General features: G+C 42.5%; 1 protein-coding gene across 2 annotated transcripts in view; it reads right to left on the bottom strand.

Annotated features, from left to right (window-relative positions):
- roraa (RAR-related orphan receptor A, paralog a) overlaps positions 1-24,959 on the bottom strand; it is a 186,555-nt gene that overhangs the window by 15,138 nt on the left and 146,458 nt on the right. The window lies entirely within an intron of this gene.

Below are 24,959 nucleotides of genomic sequence, written 5' to 3'. Positions count from 1 at the left end.
ATAAATAAAAACGTTGCTGTCACAAGTCACCGTACAACACCCTCACCATGGATCCATGTCGGTACATGAAAGAGCACCGTGCTTCTAAAAACATCTCATCCGATGGCTTTTGAATCTTCACTTCCACAGAGCATTAGCTGAATATTTACCGATTTGTAATGTGTGTCTGTGTGTGTGTCTGTGTGTAAGCAAGGAGGCCATTTTAACTCCTTACAAGCAGCAATGTAAACAGAGTGTCATTTTGGATCCTAAACACAACCTCTAGAAGAAAAGTTACCCATAATCCTTAATGTACTACAGGAGCACTAATATTGGCCTTGTATTACGACAATGACTCATTTAGCCACACGAGGAGATGTTTTCCTCGCTGGAAAACTTGACTTCATGAAGCCTCGTATATATTTCAGAACCATAAAAAACCCAGGAGTAAATCCACCGTGGCCACAAAGAATCATAACATGCCCGCTGTGCTGCAGGGAGCTGTGGCAGTGACTGCATGTGCACCTCTGTATACGCTACAGAAAAAGGGTTGTGGCTGTGGTGTTGTGCTGTTGACAGGCCTGTGATTCACCCGCCTTAAGAGGACAAAAGCAACGAGGGGACAGGCCTCATCCATCGTTGGCCTTCTCCTCAGGAGCCGACCACAGGGCAACACAGCAGAACAGACAGAACACACAGACATCAGAGACACAGAACTCCCAGCTCGTCCCACTGCTTTCAGCTTTATCACTGCAGCCACTGATGCTACCATCCCTCTCCACCTCCACCCCCACCCCACTCCAGAGATCTCTATCTCAAAGCCCTCCTCCACATCTCTAGCATCTCAGTCCCGCCATCCCAACAGTGCACTACAGCGCCAGACAAACGCCACTATCTGATCTAAATCGAGGAAAGATCACCGCAGGATATTTTCTCACAATCTAATGGTTTTTGGGATTTTTTTTTTTTAACTAACCAACCTGGAGCCAGCCAATCACGGTGCAATGAGTTGTTGCAGCACAAGTCTATACCAATTAGTGGAGGAATATTATGATTTGTCTTGCAGGGATGAAATAGAAATTATAATATTTTAAAATATAGTGGCACGTTCACAGTGTCAAAGTATTACATCAGCCTCACCCCTCTAACAAGGCCTAACTGTCTACTACAATGCCTCAGGTCTCTTCTAAAGACAAGGAGCTTTAAATATCCCCTTCAACACCTTAACAACCAGCCTCTTTAAACTAGTTTGATCACATCAAAAGTACTTTTGTGGGGTTCAATCCAGAGATCCCTGCCCATTTTAATCAGCTGCCTACGAGCCTATAATGTGTCATGTGGATAATGTCCTTGTCCCGGAGGCATGCCCGGGAGAGGCCCTTAACACACAGACTCTAATCCACTAACCCGGGAGCCACACTCTATTCATTCAGGAATCTGTCTGTTCTCCTCGCACTGCTGGAGTCAACAAGACCAGCCATGTTTACTTGGAATTAGCCTACATTTTAGCAAAATGAACAAAAGGGAGTGGTGGAACATGCACAATTAATTCTCCTCCAGACAACACCTCCTGTGATTTGCGATTCTCACATACAATAGAGGGCACTGCACCTCATCGGCCCGGATTAGAGTGAAATCCAGGCAGGAGGCGGGCTTTGACAACCTAACTGAGAGGGTTAATTCATAATTAATCTTCTCCTTACTGTGCACAGTTACTTGTTATTTCATTTAGGTCTATCTCTGTATGAGTGCACTCTATTGTTTGTTTTTGTGTTCTCCCCGCATGAGCATTAGCAGTGCAGTGTGTTTCGACTCCTTTAGCATTTTCAGCCTCATTACTTACATAATTTGTTCTGACATGCACTCACAACAACTGAAGCGTGCTGTAATTATGACTAGCTGCGGTTATGACGAACTAAAGGTTGTAGCAGCAGGCCCCAGCCATTGGGTGGCAGTGCAGGGCTGTAGCTATGGTTGTCTTGCCAAGTTAAGCCAAGCTTCCACCCACCCTATCCAGCCCACAGGCTTTTGGCTCTGAGCTCCAGCCTCTGATAGCTTCAGGCTTAGGCTGCTGCTAGCTTCCCCCACCCCCACAGCATAGCTGTGAGATGCCTTCATCTCTCCTGAAGAAGCGGAGCTGGCTGGGCGCTCACTCAGGCCTGACAGAGGCTGTGCCACATCAGGTGAAAGCAGTGGGAGTATAGACACAGGGGTGCCAGGCTAGGCAGGGCATACATTCACACAAGCATGCCTCACATAGCCCTATCTGCAGCATGAAGGCCCTGAGTGCACACAGTCTCACTAGCTAACACTCTTCTCCCTCCACCGCTGCACAAGCCCCTAGATGTTCAGTGCACTCAACAATAAAAAGGGTTTGTCTCTGGACCAGCTGAGACAGGCTCCATAGCTTCTTGTAGGAGAAAAGACATCACTTCGAACATATAGTTATTTCCACGCTAGGCTGAGCTGCTTTCATAAAGAAAGGGGTCAAGGAGAAGAAATGAGCAATGGCACAACGGAGATCAAATACACCATGAAGTCACCTAAATCATCAGTCAATATTTGCCCCTTTGAGTGACTGGTCATGAGGCCCCTAAGCCACACTTCAGACAACTGAGGATGATTTGAACTGAATTCACAGAGGGGACCCAATCAAACAGAAAGACCTACACTTATAAGCACTCCCAATCTGGCAGTCAATATCTATTGACATGAGCTGCGGTGTTAACTGCCTCTTGGTGTGAAACAGGCAACTGCTGGCTCGCTTGAGCTTGACCAGTGCAGTGCCACTGATCCCATTCACTGCGCCTGCCTGCCTGCCTGCCTCTCTGCCTGCCACTTCCCTGTCAGCCAGCCTTGCCTGCTCTGTTTACGACATCAAAGCCAGGCACAGTTAGACAGGCAGTCATGCTAAAGTCCATCCCAGCAGCCTGCTGCTCCTCACAGCACTGTGAGATGGCCTCTGCACGCAGGACACTTCAGAGACACCTGCTGAGATGCCAAGATTACGTTTGAATCACACCACAACACAATCTTATCACGGATAAGACCATGAGGGTCGTACAGCGTCTCAGGACTGTATACAGCATTTGCAGCGAGGTGCGGGTGGGCTTGGGTGATAGGCATGGCAAAGAGAGCAGACAGTGAAACAGAATGTTAAAGCTTGTTCTTTGTCTGTCTGTGTCTGAGCAGTTCAAGGACACTGATTCACAACACTGGCAGGCCTTTTGAGAGGATGACGTGTCACTCAGAGCACATGTACAATGGGGCAGTGAGGCCTCCGTATGCTCACTCGGTGCCCTTCACTGTCTTCTTCACAGCCCTGAGATCATCAGCCCCTTTATTAAAACTTCAGCACACATTAACAAGGACCAGGAAACGATCATTCAACTCTGACCGCTCATAACAATTTACAAAGTCCACGCTAACAGTTTACCGAGGCTGCTTACTCGCTGCCTAACCACTGAGTAAGCAGCTATTAGCAGATAAAAACACATTCGCCTGCGTGATGCAAATTTAAATTAAAGATGTAAGGAATGATGCGCAAGATTCTATCAAGGTGAAGAATAAAATGACTGCTGATGAAAAGAACAAGTAAGTGTGCACTGAGAGGACCTGCTCATGGTATCAGATAGGGCTGCGCAATATGACCAAAATCTCATATCCCGATATAAGACATTTATCGTCCTGACAACGATATAAATCACACGTTTTTATATCGTCATCCGATATATATCGTTATATCGAACAGCCCTAGTATCAGATATAGACTGTATTCCTGTCAGATGTAAACAAACCATTAATTCAGGTAATTCCTCGTTTTTTTCTCTCCATATTATTCACCGTAGCATGCAGATAAAAAAAACAACAACCCATAGAGCAACTGAAAATCCTACAGGCTTGTGCCAACATGGAAAATCACTACTAGTCAAAATCTCCTGGCTGTTCCCACTGAACCCTTGGACTACTGACATAACGTTGACGGATTAAGATTATCCCTTACATTACAGACCCATGCCCGGGCCACCATCATAATGCTGAGAGCTTAACCCATTACTCGATTGGACCATTAAATCATTTTCCCATAGCCTTCATGTGATAGATGTGTAGAATAAATTAGGTTTGAAACCAAAGCTTCTACGCTGCTCCGTACGGGAATAAAATATTTCTTTTTGTTTTTTTGGGGGGCTCATTTACAATGTACACCACTCTGGGGAAAAAAACCCAACAAAAAAACCCCCAAACATTGGCTTCTCTATGTGTGACAGCCGTGTTGTGCTGACAGCTGTCAATGACAGAGTGACGCAAGCCAGCGGGCTCATGTCAGAGATTATGTAAGGAACTGGACAGGGCACAGCATTATGAGCAGATTAGCAAATTCTCTCCCACACATAACAAACTGTGCTAATATATTATCTTTCTAAAATATTTAGCAACAAATCAAAACAAAAGCTTATGGGGATATCGGCTCCCAAGACAGTTATACAAAGCACATTTTCTTACAGAGCCTTCAAACGCGGTCAACACGCAAACACCAGAGGCACTGAACTGTCTGGCAAATGCGCACTAAGCAATGTTCCTCCATCATTATGCGTCTATTTATTTTCCTTACATGAACTTCCCATTTGGAAATGGAGATCAGCTGTCGGTTGATAAACAGAGTCTTCTCTGAACAGATTCCCGTAACAGTCAGATCGAGCTGTAGAGCGACGACAGCCTAACAAGAGATGGAATCAGAATTCTGCCTCTTTTTATCTGCCAGGGCTCGGCTGTCATGTGAAGTCACACAACACAATACTTTTTTATTCCCATTTATGCAGCAGAAGAAAGGTTATTTGAATGTCAGCGGCAAAGGACAGTCATGGCACGGAACACAGGCAGAATAGTATAAATGTGTTATTTGTTTAGGGATCGGAGGCAGTTGGCATATTACCATAGTGCTGTTCTAATGGCATTTACTGGTCAGCAGCACACACGCATACACAAAAACAACCCACAAACCTGCAGACCTAAACTCTATATCATCACTGTGAAACAGCTTCTATTCAACCTATAAATATACACAAGTCATCAAAAATATTTGGACCAAAGGGATTAGCGTGAGGAAGGACATAATTGACACATTTTGATGTCTTTATGCTGAGTTTTGCTAATTCCCCCCAATCATTTAGCTGCCTAAGCTGTGATCCCACTTCACTAGAGACCAGCTATATCTGAAGACCTATTCCAGTTTCAAAAAAAGAAAAAAAGAGGGGGCTCTTTAAGCCCTTCCCTATTATTCCTTCATAGAAGTGCAGTGACTTTAGCAAAGCTCAGGTCTGGACCATTGCCCTGGGCTGCTTTTTGGATGAACTCAAGCATACATCTCTGTGTTTGTTTGTGTGTGTGTGTGTGTGTGTGAGGCCTATTAATATTTAACACTGCCCAACTCCAGATGCCTGTACAACACAGCAGTGCTTCTCTCTTCATGTATCTGCCTGTATTTACTTGACTGTTTTATTGAAGTGCATTCTGACACCCTCTATGAAGGGGGAGCAGGAGAGAGGGGAAGACGTATTCCCAAACCACAGCACAAGACATCTCTCTCCATGTCTCTTTCTCCACCGGCGTAACAGTAATTTGGGCACTAATTTATGTGTTGTTGTGACAAAGATTGAGGAGCTTCCTGACTGGGAGTCTGCTTTCCTGCACTCTAGGGGAAACAACAAAAGCCTGGGTTTACTGAGCAGACGAGCACCATGAAGGGTAGCATGTGTGCGGCGCTCTTTTCCCCTCCCTTGTCTTTCCCACCTGAGCTCAAATCTCCCCCCCACACCCCATCACTCTTTACCCCCTCTATCCATCTTCCCCCCACATATTCCCATTTCGTCTGCAACTGTAGTGACAAGTGAAGTTGTGCCTCGGTGCTGGGGACCAGAGGGCACGCCCCTTGCGTGCGCGCAAGCGTGTGCACATGAGCATACATGTGTGTCTCGGAGAAAGGCTCGCGCTGTTTGCTTTAATGACAAAACACAACCGGTACAAAAGAACTCACTTATATATTGAGCCACAAAAAAATGCATCACAAAGTTGCAAAGTATTTAGTTCATTAAGATCGCATGTCATCCATCCTTGGTTATTATGACGTATATAAAAAATAAAACTCGAGTAAATGTGCATTTTATGCTCTACTCACACGTTCTGCAGCAAGTCATTGGGATGCATCAAAAGTCAAAATCACTGAGGCTCAAATCACACAGGGCCAACTGATGGACTGGTGCAAGAGCTGCTGGTTGAATGATTTGGTTGAGGATCATGTGATGTTTGGAGCCTGCATTCTGACCACTTCAACTAAAGGGGCAATAGTTAAAGGCTCGACTGTGGTACAGTGCCTTAGTTAAGCACCTCTCAGTCCCAAAAGTCCCTGCAGCGATGGCAGCCGAGTAGGCTCTTCCAGAAAAAAACTCAGGAATATATAAATAATGAATCTTTCAAAAATATCCACTGCAATTACACGCGGAAACCTTTACATAACAACAAAGAGTCTTGTTCCAGTGCACCAGGGGAATTTGCTGCTGCCACACTGCGACACACCACAACTTCCTTCCTCCTATAATTGCTGTATTAGTATGCGTTTCTGTAAGACAACCAGGATTCTTCTGGGCGTTCTGAATCGAATCATTCTGCTGTTTCACACAAAGAAATCAAAACATACACTCACACGTGCGTTTTTCGACATTTAAAAAAAAAAATTTGCTCACTTCAGTTCATTAAACATTGGGGGTGAAGCAAAGATGTAAAGGGGAAAAGAGGAGGGAAGCTGGAGGTCCCATCTCATGCTGCTGCTCAGGGTCAGTGGGTCAGAGGCACACAGCCAGAACACACATGCAGAGCAGGCTGAATAGTTCAGCTGACAGTAATTGTCCCTCTGTGGTCTGCTTAGGAAAACATGTTTCCAGACAACGCGGACTGGCTGCACGAGCCAGATAGTAATCACGATCTTGATTTGCTCCATCGAATGGAGAAGCTCGGCATAAGCCTCCAGATATGGCTCGAGTCAGTATTTCCACTGGAGCTGACATCAGCTGAAGCAACCTCTGGGCAGGAACACAGCACAGCAGTGTTATAATACAATATCTCTTCAAAAATTAAATAACATAGAATAAAATCTCAAGAGAATCCACGCTGCAAGTCACCCTTTAAAAATAAAGTCAAATTTTTACTATTTTATTATGCCGTGCAAGACCAAATTAAACGGCAGATAATATTACAATACCAAGATTTTTTTTTTATCCCACTACCCACAACCTGAATTTAAAATATCCTTTTAATAACATTTGTTGTGACTGCCACATTTGTCAGCTGCTGGTGCTCTTTATCGACTCCAGCGGCGGACAAAGACGAACGCTGTTGAAACGAACCAAGATAAAAGCACATGCTTTCGCCGTCTTGTGACAACGTGCTAAAGAAATGTCAAAGTAAATCCCAAAATTAAAAAATCATGTTGCCAAAACATGTGTAGGGCTGTTTGTCTTTGAAAGCTATTCTAGTCTATTAGTTTAAACAACGAATGCTCCGCGTGGCATCTCCGTTACTCAACAACTTTCGCAGCAGGGCTGATGAGCACTACCTCTGCCATTCTGCTTGAAGGTCTTTGGTTTTCATCAGCTGAAAAAGAGCAGGCAAGGACAGGGAAGATGAATGACATCAATGGCCAGCCGATACTTCCAGGGACGTGTGATTGAGACAAATGAGCCTTGTTACATTAGCTGGGATACTGAATCCTGCTGCTCAAAGATCCAGAGCTTGATAGAGCTGAAACTAGAGGCACCCAACCTTTCTACAGATCACCGGTGTCATGGGGCCCGAGAAGAAGAGCTTTCTCAAAGTGCCTGCTTCGCTGGGCTCACTCCCCCCCTCCCCCCTTTTTCTGCTTTTCTCTTGGACCACATTTGCTTTGCTCTATTTTATACCAGTGCACCCACACACACAAACACACACAAACATTGTGGCTACATGGCCTTCAAAGATTATTTTGGCCTTTTCTAGGTGTAGATGAAAGTGAAATACAGCCATGATCTAATCTATATACAATACACTTGAGCATTAGTGTCTATGAGCACTTCCTTCATTCATTATGCATTCCCACTGCTACTAAATGCACAAAATGATTGCATTGACATTGCAACAATCCAAAATATATTTGCATTGTTGGCCATGATAAGCAGACTGAGGCAATGAATTTTAAGGGTTCTGCTTAAGTGTGAGCACACTGCTGTGTCACTTTAGTGGTAATCATGAATGCAAGCGAGCGTCAAGTTACACAGTATCTGACAGGCTTGTAGGAAATTAGGTGTATATTCCGTTTATATATATATATATATATATATAGTAGTGATATCTTCTTATAATTCCTGTGCATCTGAGCCCCACAGTTAGACTATACTTCTTCCCTTAAACCCTCTAAATATACATTTTTGAAAATACATTGCCACTGAGCTCACAATCAAGTGAATTAATTCCGTTTTTGAAAAGCTTACATTTCTCCCAAAAAAAGGGGTTTTCAGTCATTTTTGCAGAATATAAAAATAAAATCTGCGATAATCTCTGCGCTGACGGTGGAGGAGCTGCTGAGCAATTTCACCGTCATCCTCCTTTCCTCTAGATGTAACAGACCGTATGAAAGGCATTCCTAGACGACAGGGGTGCACAAGGAGTACCTACTGCCACACAGAGTTCATAGACTGCTTACAGCGTGTGAGGCACATTTCCCCCCCGCACTGCTGTTTTCATAGTCCTACAAACACTGGCCTGGTTTTGTTTAACATGGCAGGATTAAGCAGCCATGCGCAAAGCATGCTTCCCTCCTTGCACACTTTGCTTACAATGGAAGGCCTGAGCGCTCTTTGCTACCTTTTGGTGAACCAGCTTCCCTGACTGCTGGTGCTTTGGTGCTCTAATCCCAGGCAAATAAACAAGTGCCAAGATTAATGATTGCATAAACGCGTCCCCAAAGCCCTGGAATAACAGTCGGCTCTTCAGCCTGTTCTGCTGCCATGCAAAGGCTCTCAGAGTCAGCTGACAACCTGTATATCCCTCTTCCCTTCCTGCTGCCTCAAAACAGCCAGGAATCGTCTGTGCTTTGTTGCTTCATTAGCGACAGGAAGCTGTCAATATTTTCTACATGACGGGGGTACGCAACGCTGCACTGGGAGGATGCGTCTATGCTAGAGCGTAATAAAGGGTCCTCCACAGTTCTTAAGCTCTCCACTTCTTACTTCTTGTTGCTAATCAAGGCCACTGCACAGCATGTCTGGCCCTCAGCGCCTGACATAACAACCCCGTCTGTCTGAGGCCATAATGAAGGCAACATGATAGGAGGAAAGTGGAGGTTCTCGAAGACTTTTGATTAGCTTGTCACCCTCATCAGGACTTGCAAAATACTTGCATTTATGACTTCTTGTTTTAAAAAAAAAAAAGCAATCTAGCAGATATTTAGGAGGACATTAGAAGTGTGTGTGTACAGAAATAAATCACAACCCCAACAGACCAAAAAGGGCCATTAAAATGACATTAGGAGCATGGTCCATCCTCTCATTCCTGTCATTCCAGGTCTGTGACGCTAAGATGAGCTGCTTTATGATGAGGAGGAAGTAGTGGAGACGGGGAGAGCGAGAGGCTGTAAAAGAGAAGTTGGGAGGAGCAGTGCAGTCCACTAGTCCAGGGGCAAGAGAGCGTGGGACGTTCAGATGAAGTGGGAGGTCCCACTCCAGGAGGTTGCTCCTAAACATGAAGGCAGAGGCAGCACCCCGCCTAATGAGGGGTGAAGTGGAGCCCCCTGTGGGATCCCCTCAGGCACATTCATTAGGAGATGAAAAAGCATTTCCTGCGGCAGAGCAAGTGCCTGCCTTAGCTCGGACATGTTTAATTTAGGGCCATATGAAAACAGAAGGCCACACTGCTCAGGTCTGCTGTTGTCAGTCAGGGGGAATCAACACCCCATATGGCCAGTAAGTCAGAGCCAGGATAAATGCTGTGTGCAGAATTGAATTATGATTTTTTCAATTCCTGTTTTGTTTTGTTCTTTTTCGTCCTTTGGCTTGGTTTCCACCCTTTTAGCTTACAACGTACATATTATTAAAAGGTCAAGTACACTGACACTTTCAACTCTGGGCAGAAAATTCATTGTAGACAGGCTATTATAGAGAAAATGTGCATCTTATCGCAAGTTTCATTTCCCTCAATGCATTGCATTTGGTTGCATCTTTTTGGCTCCAGGCAAAAATAATAGATTCGTTTAGCCAGTGGTGGTTTGTGGAAGGATTATGGTAATGCAGCACTGAATGCTGCAAGCGAAATACAGTAAAAAAAAAAAAGAAAGTGCTGCAGTAAGAGACACAGGAAGAATATCTGAGAGGTTAATTTATATGATTGCACAAATCTGCATTCACAAATGCATCCTGAAAATCTCATATCGCGCAAGGTGCACTGTTTGCAGAGACAACAGAAGAGACAACTGCTTCTTTTATTCCACTGTATGAACAAGGGCATTACGGTGTATCAATCCACAGCGATTCGGATACATGTCCGCTTATCACGGCCGCTTATCCTTGTTCCTGATGAATCCTCACATTTATTAAGGCTGTCTTCTTGCCTTGTTAGATATGTATAACCAATCTCCTGTAATTAGCAACTGCTAACCTTTGGGGTGCTAATCCCCCGTGAATTGTGGATTTGTACATCAAAGCCCACACTCTTCCATATAGCTGGTGCTTGAAATTACACTATTTGAAACCTGCAATTATTTGTATAGCACGGATGCATACAGTCTCCTCTTTTTATGTCTCTGAGAATCCCGTGGGTTTGCAGTAAAGAATCCTTAATCCACTCCAGTGGAATCCAAATATAGAGTTAACACCAGCTTCCCAAAATTTAGATGCACAGCCAAGTGCCTGCTGAACACGTAAAGTGGAAAAAGCTCTCTCTCTCCCCCTCTCCATCTTCCTCTCTCCTTCTCTCTTTTGCATAGTTAAGATTGGATTCCTTTAGTGGCTTAGAAGCATCATATAGGAAACAACGGGGATTGCCCAGCGGTGCAACACAAAGATGCTTCAGTATCAGAGAAAGGCTACAAGAAGAATGGCTGTGTTGTCCTTTTCACGGGCAATACTTTAAAGTTAATGAAATAATCAATAGTCTTGCCTGTTGTTTAATGTAATCACATGTCCAGTCAACACAGTGAATGCTGTTTAGAGTCAGCCGCAATTTGTGCTCTCACCCTCTTCAAGGCTAAGCTAAATCCATTGTGCAAGAAGGGGGAGATTATACGGAGTGAAAATAACTGAGATAGCTTCCCACACATACACACACACACACACAAGCACACACAAGTGTGCACACAGACGCGCATGCAAACCCGATGCTTTTGCAGGGAGAATGCCTGAAGCATTTACTTTCTTTAATGAGAGACATGAGTCTCATGTGTCAGTGATGCACAGCATGGGAACAATAGGGTGGGCTTTAATTCCATCACTCTACTGTATTTATCCCTCTATCTCATCAATACCTGCCAGTTAAGCAGGATGAAATAAATCATGTCAAGTAGACTCAGTCAGGACCACACTGCGCTCAGCAAACACGCAGAACCCGAACTTAAAACTCGGGGTGAATGCAGTTTTACGCAGTCGGTGACAAATTTAGCGCACGGGTCTTAAGCAAGGGAATACAAGAGATTGTGTTCAGAGACAAAGATCATCCTTCCTGCACCTTCTCTAGCAAGTCATTAAATAGCAATGAATTAACAATGATGTTGTTGGGTCTTTAGAGGAAACGAATACCTCGGCTGTCACCTAAGCCTCCCATGGAAATCTCTTTACTTACCCCAGTGAAACACGGATACCTCCGCTACATGTCTTTTAACATCTTAAAAGGCAACTAACGCTCCACCTTCTTACATTGCACAATAAGTGCATTAACAATTGGGCACGGGGCTTTTGGATGATATTGAAAACTTGACTAGTGTTTCTTTAAGTGTACATATGCCTAATACTACTGTAAATCATGTGCAAATATGGCTTCATGTGCGAGCAGCAAAAATAATAGCTAGTGAGATCTTTCAAAGTCCTCCCCACATATATGCAATAACACCAGATTTATCATCAGATAAAAAAGTAACACATAAAACACTTCAAGGATTGGCTTTGAGCGATAGCAATAATCCTGCAGGCGGCCAAATTATGATTTATCTACTTTGGCTTGAGAGCACATGGGGCAGTATTGTATATATCTGTGGTAGCTGGGCTTCTCACTGTAGCATAGGAGCGACTCAGAGAGAATACATTTGGTGTAAAATTGCTTCATCTGTTTACAATTCCATTTGGAGTTTATGAGAAAGACAGGCAAACACAGCCTGATATATTGCCCCTGTGTCACGGCATGGCAGGAGCATCCACACAAAGATTCATCTCTCACTTAGAAGCCAAATGATACGTCTAATTTGCTGCAAGCACAGTTATTTTTAACCTCTCCAGCTGTCAGATAATGGAGCTTGACTGTCAGTGCTAGTGTGTGCAAGTGTGTTAAAAGGTTGCAAACTCTTTTCAATCTACCATTCCCTTTGAGGGAATTACAAAATGCGCATTCCCATTAGTTCACCTGATTGACATTGCTTCTTCTTTTATCAAAACCCGAAAAAAAACAGAAGAGAGTTGACTGAATTAAGATGGAGACTTCCAACAGCAATCTAAATACAGTTTTCACACGGGCTGTCAAAAAATTATGGTGGCTAGAAGAACATCTCATAAAGTTCAGAAAGTGTTTTGTGGTTACTGACAGCACAATAGGAAGTATTATTACAAACCCGAGTAATGCTGCCCTTTGTGCAGCGTGCCACATTAAATCGTGTACCATCACACGCTTCACCTAACACCTCTAGAGTTACGAGAAAGCACGTGAGGCTTAATATTCACAGCTTTTATTTCATTTTGTACCGCCACAAGGAGAAGGCCAGCGCCGCTGAACTGAGTGAAAGGGCCAGTTACGTAAGACCACTGGAAACTGTTCTTAATCAATGAACTGGCAGCTGACTGCACACTGGTGTCAGTGGCTTGGCTGATATAATTTAGATGGACACTAATGGATTCCTAGCCTCGTCAAACATGGGTGTAAATCACAGCACTTTCACTGTTAAGGGACTTTTGACATTTCTAACAAGCGGCACTTGTTACGCTGCACTAACATGATAATGCAACAGGAAATATGTCCTCGAGGACGTGTGGGCTTATGCGCAGTAACATACAATAAAAGAAGGCACGTCAGTCACTTTCGGAGGCGTTGCATTGAATGTGCCCGCTTTTTCAGTGACGCGTTTAAACCCACCACAAACTATGTAAAAAACACAAACAACCCAAAAAACAATGATTTGCCTCACACAGCCATCTCTATTCCTCTACAGTAAATAATTCCACTGTCCCAATAACCAGCTGACCTCTAATGTCCGCTAACTCCAGCTTAACAGCGCATTATGTAAGAGAAGTGAAGGGGACATGTGGGAACTGAACTTTGTTCACTTCTATTTGACCATACGAGTGCAGGCAGCTGGATGTGCCTGCTTTTCTGCGTATCGCTGGGCTCTTAGAAAAACGTCTGCAGTGACACTTCGTACTGACCACGTCTGACTTCAGCTTCAGGGTGGCTCAAGATATGAACCTCAGTCATGGCACAAGCTTCCGTCCGCCGCGTGCCTATGTGGTTAGACTAAAGCTCAAGTAAACTGTTACGAAACGGCCTCCTTTGTGGAACAATAAGCTGAATTTGCTCTTGCCTTAAAATCTCCCTGCAAGGTTTTTCAAGCCCATCACGACTAAAAACCGCTACCATGTAGACAATGTAGCTCACCTCAAGAAAATACTTGGCCACAAATGTTGTATCTGGCCTGAAAAGCGCATTATTTGCGATTCAATTCACGTGATCATAAAGGACCTCGTTATTGTAGACGGGAATGCAAAGAAAGTGCTGCGCTTGGAGGAGATCAATAAGTAAATGTGCACCTAAATAAAAAAAAAAGGGGAATGGGGGGGGGTCATGTTTTTTTTCCCCCCTGCAAAATATTCATGCTTATCAACACAGATTTTTTGCAAATAGGCTGATGCGGTACAATGCTGCTCTTGCTCAAAAACCTGCTGAAATAGCTTTTATGTATTCTAACCAAGCGCTCGCACATCATGCTGTAGCAAGTGTACTGTGTATGCTTCCACACTGGCAGTGTTTCCTGTCTTACTACATTGAAAGCTAAGTTTCATACTCAGGTGCCAACAGCAGTGCTCTTAGTTACACAAGCAGCCACTAATGGTGCCGGGTCAGTATTTGGGATCTAATCCTCAGAGGTAATATGATCCACCACAACAACTTTCTACATGCCGCTCTGGCCCTACAGGAAACATAACACTCTTTATGAATCGAAACAAACCACAAACACGGGTGCCGAGCAGGAAAAAAGATCTCTCCCCCTTTGCCTCCTTGATGCACAAGATTTATTTCTCTGCCTGTTCATTTGGCACAAACATCACCGCGTTACAAAAGAACACAAGGCTTGGGGAATTTTCTCGAAAACCCATTGCAATTCTCCTCCATGCTAGTTAAATTACAGAAGAAGTCACAGCAGGGAACTTGGGAACACAGCTACCAATCAACTGAAGCAATTCTCCCGGTGTGTTTGTCAACACTGCTGCCTTGTGTAATTGGCATAATTGTCAGGTTAGTGCTCGGAACAAACTGGGCGTCCTCTTGGCGAGCACGGGCCGTGTCATTAAAGGGACATGTTTCTGGAGGCGCTCCCGGGGACACGTAACACGCGAGCATGTTGGAGCGACAGCTCGCCTGATAAAATGGCTGCCTCTTATCTCCACTATGCATATGAAAGGCTTATGCCTTCTCCATGACAGATTCTACGCCTCATCACCATGGGATTTGCCCAGATACACCAGAACAGAAGCTGGGAGAAAAACAATGTATCACATGTATAGCCTCATCTTAACACTGTCAACCGTTCATGTGTAGCCACCGTGTACGAGCACACATATTGAGGCTCGCGTAACGCAGTGCACGGACTCAGTACTGGTTTGCTGTGGATAATGAAATGTGTGTGTTTCGCTCATCAACAGTAATTCCCAGTTTAATGGCTGCATAGTCAACTTGGCAATCCTGGAGCAAGCCTCAATTATCTTGATAATCTGTAATGAATACTTGATATAATAATGATATAGTATCTATAATTACCATGATGATGTGGGGTAGAGTGTGGTGAAAAATAATCGTTTGTATCATCACCGCTGGGTAGCATCATTATTAATCTGACAGCTCTCATAAAGCGCTTTGTTTGTTTTCTCTGATTGCTCTTTTACTACCAAAATAAACAACTTGGCTCCTTTGAGTTACAGCGGTATAATTTGTTGGAACAGCAAACGCATTTATCTATAAATTTATTTTCAATTTGAGGTAAGCTGCAGTCACGAAAGCTAAATCACTACCAGGGAGAAGATTATTCTAATTACTAACCAGCTGTCGCACATGCTGCATGAGCACAGGATGTGTCAGAACACAGAGCAACCAGTAATCAGTTTCACAGAATCGTTTGAGCACACATTTACATCTTGCACACGATGATAAACATGAAATTGTCTTCATTTGTATGGTAATGTTGTAAAACTAAAAGAAGCATATGCTATAACACGGCACGACTGAATTTAGAAACACAAATTTTATGGTCAATTTGTCAATCTCAAAAGCCGAGTGTTTATTTGCAGCTGGAATAAGCCTGATGGTATTTTAGTTTTCATTCAAGCATCGTCAAAGACATGTCGACTACCTGAATGCAACTCATATACTCACACTAATGTGGGTAATGTTTAGTTTTCAAATGGAAAGTGGGTCCAAAGGTATACTGTGATTCAGTCACACAGTAAGCTGAGGCAAAGCAGGGGAATTTTGTCATATGAAAGTCTGTCTTTTCCCAGCTACACTATATCTGAATAAGACCATAATGCAAGCATGGCTTGGTCCCTGGGGTTTTCTTTGCCATTTACACTGCTAGCGCTGCAATCCCCCTGACAGGCCTGTTTATGACTGCTCTGCTATCAGAGGGCTGAGCAGAGCCAGGGACGAGCCTTCATTAGAGATTAAAGTGACCGTCACAAAGTCCAAAATCATCACTGCTTCCCACAGCAAGGCGAGGGGAGACACTGAATGGGTTTAAGCTCATGCATCAACAGCAAGTCAGTATCAGACGGATCCTCTGTTTAACACAAGTTCCTTTTAAATTTCAATATGCATTCATGAATGACATTTAAAGCCATTTTTTAAATTGGCTACAATCAGACTTGTCATATTCATGGCTTTGCTGCCATGAAACAGACATGCAAGTAAATACCAAGCATGACATTACCTTGCAAAGAGAGCGATATTTGAAGCAGGAACATTTTTGATTCCTTAGCAGTCATTTAGCAGACAAACAAGGATGCTCTGCATCATAGGAGGATCAGATGCAATTTCCTGCATATTAGAGCTTTCATACATGATTTCTACTAACTGCAGAGCTGGGAGCCTGGCTGATTTGCCTTTAGTGGTAAAGCTTATACATCAACTCAACCAGCCGCTGTACATTACGAATTATAATATTAGACAGAATACGTGCAGTTGGGTGGAAGCCTTGGCCTTTTGTTTTGACCGTAACCACTCAAGATGCTATTCCCTTCCAGGCATTATGTGCTCTGCACCCATCTGTCTATTTCCCCAAACTCTGCAAATTCACAAAGAGAGCGATCCTACTCCAGCACTGATAGTTTTTTTCTGTGGGGGGAACGCATTGATGTTTTTAAATTCAGACAATCTGTGAGTTCCTTTACACCTACACTGTAGGTAACAAAGAGCAGTGTAACACAGGAAATTATGGGAGCGAGAGAGGTTAAACAAAGCAACAAAGCCGTTATACACATTACGCCATTTCTCCTTCCATCAAAATTCTTGCTGCATCTCCAGAACAAAGCAGCTATTCTCAGAGGAACATGAAAGACAGACACCTGTCAATCACAGCTCCTGCAACTCCATATTTCCTGTGTCTGAGCCTGCAGAATGGAGAAATGTGCAATATTCTGATAATATTTCATGCAAACGAATGCAAGTCAGAACACTTCCCTGCTGGCCAGAAGGAGGGGGAATGAGAACAGGTAATTATCGGATTGCCTCAAGGCAAAAAATGATAGAGATTGCAAAGAACGGGGATATTTAGCCCAGCTAATGAAGCCCCATGTTTTGGGAGCACTGGGAAGAAGGAGCAGAGGGAAGCTAGGCTGTGGCTCAGCAGGAGGTAGAGCCTGATAAGACCATCTTACATAATGGCCACATCCAGAATTTGCTCGCCGTTTGGACCGAAGCTCCCTGTCCCTCACATTCTGTCCTATACAATCACCGTGGCCGACCGAGGGAGTGTAAGACTGCCTGCATATCCAGTTTCCTTAAACGTGACCTTTTAATATGTTAATTCTCACCAAATAATCTGTGATGTTGAGGAATGGGCACTGAGTCTGTTGCAGAAGCGCAGCTACAATTGAATTATGGTCATTTAAATGTCATTTAAATGCAGTTTCTTTGTGTATATCAATACCAGTTCTAATCACTAAGGAAATACAAAAAAAACTTGAGTGACTTGAGTGAAGGCTCATCCCTCTTGGCCCAGTCAATTTAACCCCACTGAAGGGTTTATGTTTGCCCATCTCGACAGCCTTACTTAAAGTGCTGAAAAATAAAAAGAGATTGCTTATTTTGTATATGCAGCACTTCCCCCGGACGGATATGAAAGTTTAATCATGGCATTAGGATTCACAGGCATTCCCTTGCTAGACCTGCTTGCAGACATCAGAATTGCTAATTTGCCAGTTTGCCCAGGGAGGGCTGGCTGGTGGTTGAGGAGGGGATGAATGGAAACAGGAGTCTGATTTGTCCAGATAACCTTGAACCTCAACGCTCAGCTTCCTGTGGTCGTACAGAGCTCAATCAGTCCCTCTTTATCATGTTGATCTGAGCTCCTGTCCAGTGTAGCGGCCGGCACAGCGCTGCACTCGCTTTCACCTGACAACTCCGGGAGTGTGTCATCGAGAAAAATCATTTCCCGCTCTCTTCCACAGTCATTAACTTCCGCTGAAACCCCATGAATAAATACAGCAAAATAATTGCTTTCAAAGACAATCTAGCCTCTGCAGTGTGATTCCGATCAGATATCAACATTAAGCGAAATGTAAGTCTTTGAAAAAAAAGAATGATAGTAATTGTGGCTCAGTTTCTAATCTGAGTAATTAATTTCTATTGCTTGTGATGAAAATCCACCGGGGGCACAGGCATGATAAAGAAGAAAGGTCCTGACAGGGTTATGATTCAGCAGAGATGTGAAATTCAAATTAGCCAGGCTAAGCAGTTTGGAGCTGATGTTGATTTGAGTGGACTTACTGGTCAGCCCTACAGTACAGTACAAGAGCCAAGGGCTGAAAGATGGTGGAGTTACTCATTGGCACAGGTGCTTTATCAGCAAATTACATGTGAGAGATGAAGGACTAACGACTGCAAGCTATACTCGCACTGTAACTGTAAATTTACAGTAAATTAGAAAGACATTATTATGCAAACTAAGATTTCCAGTCCTTTTTTTCCCTCTCCCAAATACACCTTTGTGATTACAATAATCCGAGAGAAAATTGGTGCAGAATAGCCGTGTCTAAGTCCACTGAGAGCCAGACTCTCGCTATTAACAAAATTAAAGTGAAGATCTATCATTGGCAGGGAGAGATGGAGCAGCAGGAGCAGAACTCTCACTGTTTTCTGTCACAGCCTCAGCTGTGTGCACACACTCTCCTTACACACTGCCATCTTTCACTCAGCCAGGCACTTGCCTCCTCGCCCACTGTGCCCACCAGGCCCGGGCAGCACATGCCACTGCCAAACATCCATTTACTCCCCGCAGGACTCCCACGTATCTGAAGTGTGCCTGTCACTGAGACCTGTTTAGATTTTAGACAGCACTGAACACCCATCGTACAGGTGAATACCTGTTATTTGGTGAGCCACACAGATAAACACACACAATGCACGTAATTAAATGCCTCATTTGAAATCCGATTCGATAATTTCTCCGGGAACACGTTGTCGGGTGGAATGGCTCGACGGAGGGTGGTAATTGCATCCCTGTAGAGAGGCTGGTAGCCTTCGATGGAAAGCATGGATTTATGTCCACTGGATTCGGTAGCGAGAGCTGAAAAACGCGCACCGTAGTCCAAATAGGAGGTAATGTGTACTGTATGTGCGTCTGCGAGTCTTTGTGTACACATGTGTTCACAAGTTCAAGCTGTGGGAGCAAACATACAACACATTAATTGGCTATTATATGAGCAGCATGACCTGATGACCAGAGATGTGTTTTCTCTACAAAGAATCCCACCTCCAACATCTTAGCCCGGAGGCAGGTTTAATGCTAACCTGCAGATGCTGCTTTTGTCTTTGAAGTGGAGCGATGAATGCACCAGAACAGATGGAGATGTTGGATGCTTTCAGGAATTATTAATGGCAAGCTATGATCCCAAATGACCTTCAGCAAATAGTCTCCCAGCACTGGAGTACACAGGCAGCCCCTCACATCCATACTGTAGTTTTAAACCACACCTGGGTCAATGAAGAAAACACCAAGCTATCATTACTGTACTTCCAACTACACAATAACCCATTTGGGAAGGTTTGCTCCTTTTCTTTTAATTTCCTGCAAAGAAAACACAGAAGCATCCATCACATCAAACTCAATTGTATGTTTCAGGAATAGATTTGAGGTTTATGCAGCAAACGCACTAATTCCGTAAAGCCCAATTTGTTTCTCCAACAATGTGAACCACACACTGGAATTAATCTGCAGAAAGCCTTTCCTGTTGTTTTAAAAATAAACCCTTCATCACTGCAAGCTTTTGTTGTTGCTTAAGGGATACACTGTGACATCAAATCTATCTTATGAACATACATCAGTAATAGCCACATAATATCGGTTGCCTATGGATAGCATTCAAATTACAAAGCAAGCAATCTTTGAATCGCCTGGGAGAGAAACTGAGCTGCTTTATGTCATAAACTAGAACAAATGTAACAAAAAAAGCTGCTTTCTCTTAATATATGCAAAAAATAAAGTATACAATGCTTCAATCAATTCAATCTATACAAAATGGACAAGTTTTCCACTGGTTTTCTCTTGTAGTGTAAATTTGTCCGACTAATAATGACCAGATTTGGCTTTATACAGTTAATCAGTCTATGTGGAGAGAAAAAGAAGGATATCACTGGGTGACAATTTAGCTATTTATAGATTTTTTTTTTCATGCTGTATTTGCATTTGTGAAAAAAAGAAAAAAGTGAACACTTCATGAGGCAGGATGGCGATATATACTCAGAAAAGCTCAGAAAAACTGGCCCTGTCAGCAGACTGGCTCATGTGTTCCTAGACTAATTTCTAATTACCCGTTTAGAGAAACAAGCATTTTAAAAGTGGAATGATTACACAGCCCCTCGTCGTGAAATGAAAAAATAATTGTTATGCACTATAAACAGGTGTAACAATATGTTTTACGGGAACTATAGTGAAACATGAGGTTTTTTAAAAGTGGGATTCACGCTTCAGAACATGAATTAATTCATGTGATATTGGTTCTTTCTTGAATTAGTTTCATCTTTTAGTTTCATTTCAAGTGCATAATCCTAGCTATGGCGGCTGCTGTAGGACAAAGGCTTTATTCAGCCAACAGAAATCAAAAACATTGTATTTAGATTGTATATTCTACATTTGCCCATAATGGATTCGGTCAGTCACGGCTATTGTGGGGAAATGCAAAGCAGCTGGCCACTGCGTTTCTTCTGTTTGTGTATAAAAACTAGTGCTGTCAGTGTTAATCTCGTTAAAATGACGTTAACGCCATAAACGCATTAGCGCGGCAAATCTCCGTTAGCGCTAACGCGTTAACACCGTGCAGTCCCACGCACGGGCCGATCCGTGCTAACCCGCTAACGGAGATTTGTCGCGTTAATGCAGTTATGGCGTTAACGTCATTTTAACGAGATTAACACTGACAGCACTAATAAAAACATTTTTGTACGCACTATATTTTAACAAATTTTGAATATCATCAAAACTAAGCAATAAATCAAAAATAGAAAAATTTTATGCGTCAATTAAATATTTTGTGGTAATTTACGATGTGTAGGCTGCCAGTCCGTTGTTTACCTCAGCTGGTGTCCATGTCTATTTACTCTTGAGGGGGAGGTAAAACTTTGTGAAAGGACTTAAATATGAGTCGACGAGTCACTGAAACTCCCGTGTGACGACAGCGATCCAGAGGTGAATTATTCAGGATATCTCAAACTTTTCTGTTGATAAGCACTGCTATTTTTGCTCCATTGCTAGCTGGTGTTAGTTTCTTTTTCTGTTAATCAAAACAAATGAGTGTAGAAAAGAAAAGAAAGAAACCATTTGTAATCATGATTCTGTGAAGTTGTGCCTCAGGTGCCTGAAAACATAAAATCAAAAAAAGATTTGGGTACAAAAAAGAAAATGCGCTCAAATTACTCAGGCCATTTCGTTTCAACATCAATAAACAGCAAACACCTACACTATAGCTAATATTTTACATCTGTATGGGTGTATTGGGTTCATACAGTTCTTTTATTTAAGGGGAATTGAGGACTCCTAGATTGAGTCAGGCAGCCAGCACCCTGTAATATTTGTACAGAATTTGCAAGGTCTTCAACTCTCAATTTCTAGAGAATAAATACTGGGCTAGTACTCTCCTAAGACACTGCATGCCTTCAAAGAGCTACATCTAAGGGAGAAATTGATCAGACACTTTTTCTCACACTTGGTTAGAGCTGAAAGGAATAAATTATTTGAACGGTGTCTATCTACTTATATACCACGGCCACTGATTAATTATCTTAGGCCTCGCTAATGAGAATTTGTAAACAAATACAATGTTAATCTACTATGTATACTATGTTTACTCAAGTTTGGTGAGGCCGAAAAAAATCCCTTATGTATAAATTATAATAATCCCACATCAAGAGACGGAAAAAAAATCCATCCTGAGATCAAAGCCCAGACGGGCCCAATGTAATCATGTGTCAAAAGATCAAAAAACACCTTCCTCACTAACTCTACTAGAGAAGGTATGTGAAACATAGAGTGGTTTATCATGGAGGGCTGAATTTGCCATAATTAAAAATAATTAAAAAAGAGTAAATTAATTAATTAATATGCCAATAACAAAAGTAAACAAGTAAATCAATACTGAATTACCTTTATATTCATTTCTCTATTTAGTTACAATTTTCCACTTAATTTATTTTATCTGTGTATACATTTCTGCATTGATGCATACACAGATAATGCAGATACACACTGCATGCATTAATGGATTTTTTCTTTGCATTTTTCCCTAAAACTTTCTCACTTCTGATTTTTATACATTTCTTGAAGCATTTTTTGCTTTATTATGCAAATAAAAAGGAGCTGTCGTTCAAACTGTGCCATGGGGTCAACATTTTGCTTATCGCGTCTTTTTTCCACAAACATTGCCACAACAGAAATGCCCGCCTCCAGTCGGGAGGTCGCTAGAGAACTGAGATGCTTAGATAATCTAACCTAAAATAATACAGACCGTTTGGGCTGTTTAGTTAGACACTCGCATGGATGGTGTGTTTCAAATCACCATATATGAACACAGAGGGTCATCTTTTTGTTTCAATAAATTGGAAGCAAGGACTCATTGTGGGTACCTGCACACGTACATCGAAAATAACTGTGAGGCAGAAGGCGGCACAAAGTTAGTGTGAATGTCATATTTGGGTGGGACTGCGGTAAGACTTAAGACATTTTATCTAGGAGTGTTACATCGACTTTGTGCGCTGCCAGTGTAGCTAAGCTATGTAGCTACATTGACTAGCTAACGTTTTGACAGCACACCCACGAGTGTAAAATTATTACTATTTTTTTATTTAATCAGTAACTAAAATGTAACAACCTGATTTAAATAAAAAGAAAACAGAACAGGGGACTTATTACTAAAGCAAACACATTTACTTGTTTATAAATTCCTTGGTTTTTGTGCACTGAATAATTAATATACAGTTATTAAATTATTAGCACTGTTGTCTCAAAGCCTGAAGGTCCTGGGTTCAAATCCACCAGCTGGCTCAGGTGGGTTCTCCGTGGGTACTCCTGGTTTCCTCCCACAGTCCAAAGATATGCATGCCTTAGATTAATTGGCAATTCTAAATTGGTGTGAATGTGAGCATGACTGGTTTTCTGTCTGTGTTAGCCCAGCGGTAGACAACCTAGATTGCTAGATAGGCGTGCCCCACCTATCACAGCTTGGAGATGCTCCAGCCCCCCACCCAAACCTGACTTGGATAGATGGAAGATGTTAGTATTATATACTTATAAGTCAGTTTTATTATCAATCTGAAAATGTGCTTCACCTACGTTTTGATCCCCCCTCTGAGGCGTAGTTTATGATCATACATGATAAGAAAAAAAATCAAGAGAGTAAATTGCCTGTGAATTATGTCACATAGCAATGTTACTATGGGAACCTCTAAGCACAAGGTAGATGGGGTTTTTAACAGAGTACCACCTAAACATTTTGTCCATAAGAAAATAATGATACTTAAAAAGCATGCAATTCAACATGCAGTTGTACAAAAAATATAAGTGTAATTGTCCACCCCCCTCCCCACCTAAGAAACACACAGTTTTACAGGAGATTTCCCAAAGATACTTTAGACTGTCACATGAAACATGTTTGGCGTCTTTCACCACCACAGTGCAACATTTTAAGACGTTTCATTTACACAAGAAAGCAGAGCTCAGACAACAGTCATTTGATTACCAGGGCTGATTGTGTCACATGTGGAACTCCATTAGCTTTACTCTAAAAATACCTTCGGAAAAAATAGAAATGATTTCTATGTACCCTTCTTTGACTGTGTGCAAAACTACATACACTACTACATGTTAAATAAACCAGCCAACACACCATAGTATTTATAGAATAAGAAAGTTTGCATTGTCTTTCCCAAGCTGGGTTTTAAAACAAACAAAAAAAAATCAATAACATACACAATCTATTTAATATTTCAATATTTAACGAGCATTTCAGCGTTAGGCAGTAACATTGTGGCTGATGTGTTTGACAGTGAAACGTCAATAACGGTGGGCTGTGGAGCTTTTACAGTAATTAAGAATGCTCTATTTGGGCAGATTTGTCCTCTGTTGCTCCAGGTCGCACTTTAAAGGCATTAAAACAACCATTAGCACAGTAGGAACGGCGCTGTCTTCCTCTACCCTCCAACTATTGACAAAAACAAAACTTAAGAGATGACAGCTGCTGATTTGTAACTAAGTGACAGATCCCTGTGAGCAAATAAAGCAGTCATGCAGTCTTTTTGCTAGAAAACTCCCATTTGTTTTCCTGTGAAAACAAATGGGAGTTTCCTGTGAGAAATTTACTGAATGGCACATAAATCCCCAAAACTTAACATAAGGGTACAGTTTTGAGGAGCTATTTATTTCAATTTATCTGATGCCTATGTCCCATGTATTGGATTCCAGGAACTCTGAAAATGAGCCAAGAGAGAGCGTTATTACATCAGGGATGAAGATGCTTCTTTTGCCCAAATTAGGCTCTTATAAGAGGGAGATCATAAGCAAATCCTGAGACTTTGAGCGAGGGTCTTTGCTGACGCTGCTGTTGTTAAGGCTGGACTAGGCTGAGCTGAGCAGCCAGGTTGACAAGGACCTGTGCTCAGCACTAGGAAAGCTCTCATCCAGAAACAAGAAGCCCTGGGGGAACAAAGACAACAATATGCCAAAAAAAACACACTTGAAAACAACAAAACAACCCAAAAGCCTGTAAAAAAAAGAAAGAAAA

This window comes from Haplochromis burtoni, unplaced genomic scaffold, assembly GCF_018398535.1.
Source record: "Haplochromis burtoni strain Fernald_Lab_line unplaced genomic scaffold, NCSU_Asbu1 Contig_114, whole genome shotgun sequence".
Lineage (NCBI taxonomy): Eukaryota > Metazoa > Chordata > Actinopteri > Cichliformes > Cichlidae > Haplochromis > Haplochromis burtoni.
The sequence above is the reverse complement of the archived record's forward strand: the minus strand, read 5'-3'. Positions and strand labels throughout refer to the sequence as shown.